Genomic DNA, 1,681 nt, shown 5'->3' on the forward strand with positions numbered 1-1,681 from the left:
CGGTAATGATCGGTATTATGAGTTTATGTATTTTGATGTACCGAAGGTTGTTTGGAGTCCCGGATGAGATCAGGGACATGACGAGGAGTCTCGAAATGTTCGAGACGTAAAGATCGATATATTGGAAGGCTATATTCGGACATCGGAAAGGTTCTGAGTGGTTCGGGTATTTATCGGAGTACCGGAGAGTTACGGGAATTCGCCGGGGAGTATATGGGCCTTATTGGGCTTTAGGGGAGAGAGAGAGAGAGGGGCTGCCTAGGGCAGGCCACACCCCCCAAGGCCTAGTCCGAATTGGACTAGGGGGAGGGGCGGCGTCCCCTCCTTCCTTCTCTTCTCTCTTCCCCTTCCTTCTCTCCTACTCCTACTACTTGGAAGGGGGGAATCCTACTCCCGGTGGGAGTAGGACTCCCCAGACCCCAGGGCGCGCCATAGTAGAGGGCCGGCCCTCCCCCTCCTCCACTCCTTTATATAAGGGGGAGGGGGCACCCCATAGACACACAAGTTGATCATTGATCTCTTAGCCGTGTGCGGTGCCCCCTCCACCATAATCCACCTCGGTCATATCGTTGCAGTGCTTAGGCGAAGCCCTGCGCTGGTACCTTCATCATCACCGTCACCACGCCGTCGTGCTGACGAAACTCTCCCTCGATACTGTGCTGGATCATGAGTTCGTGGGACATCATCGAGCTGAACGTGTGCTGAACTCGGAGGTGCCGTGCGTTCGGTACTTGGATCGGTCGGATCGTGAAGACGTACGACTACATCAACCGTGTTGATAAAACACTTCCGCTTACGGTCTATGAGGGTACGTGGACAACACTCTCACGCTCGTTGCTATGCATCACCATCATCTTGCGTGTGCGTAGGATTTTTTTTGAAAATACTACGTTCCCCAACAGTGGTATCAGAGCCAGGTTTAGGCGTAGATGTTATATGCACGAGTAGAACACAAGTGAGTTGTGGGCGATACTAGTCATACTGCTTACCAGCATGTCATACTTTGATTCGGCGGTATTGTTGGATGAAGCGGCCCGGACCGACATTACGCGTACGCTTACGCAAGACTGGTTCTACCGACGTGCTTTGCACACAGGTGACTGGCGGGTGTCAGTTTCTCCAACTTTAGTTGAGTCGAGTGTGGCTACGCCCGGTCCTTGTGAAGGTTAAAATAGCACATACTTGACGAAATATCATTGTGGTTTTGATGCGTAGGTAAGAACGGTTCTTGCTCAGCTCGTAGCTGTTGGGGAACGTAGCGGAAATTCAAAATTTTCTACGCATCACCAAGATCAATCTATGGAGTAATCTAGCAACGAGGGGAAGGGGAGTGCATCTACATACCCTTGTTGATCGCGATGCGGAAGCGTTGCAAGAACGCGGATGAAGGAGTCGTACTCGTAGCGATTCAGATCGCGGTTGATTCCGATCTAAGCGCCGAACCACGGCGCCTCCGCGTTCAACACACGTGCAGCCCGGTGACGTCTCCCACGCCTTGATCCATCAAGGAGAGAGGTTGAGGTTGGGGAAGACTCCATCCAGCAGCAACACGACGGCGTGGTGGTGGTGGAGGAGCGCGGTACTCCAGCAGGGCTTCGCCAAGCACTGCGAGAGACGAGGAGGGGGAGGGGTAGGGCTGCGCCAAGAGAGAGATGTTCTCATGTGTATGGCAGCCCCAAAT

The sequence above is a fragment of the Aegilops tauschii genome, chromosome 5, assembly GCF_002575655.3.
Source record: "Aegilops tauschii subsp. strangulata cultivar AL8/78 chromosome 5, Aet v6.0, whole genome shotgun sequence".
Taxonomy (NCBI): Eukaryota; Viridiplantae; Streptophyta; class Magnoliopsida; order Poales; family Poaceae; genus Aegilops; species Aegilops tauschii.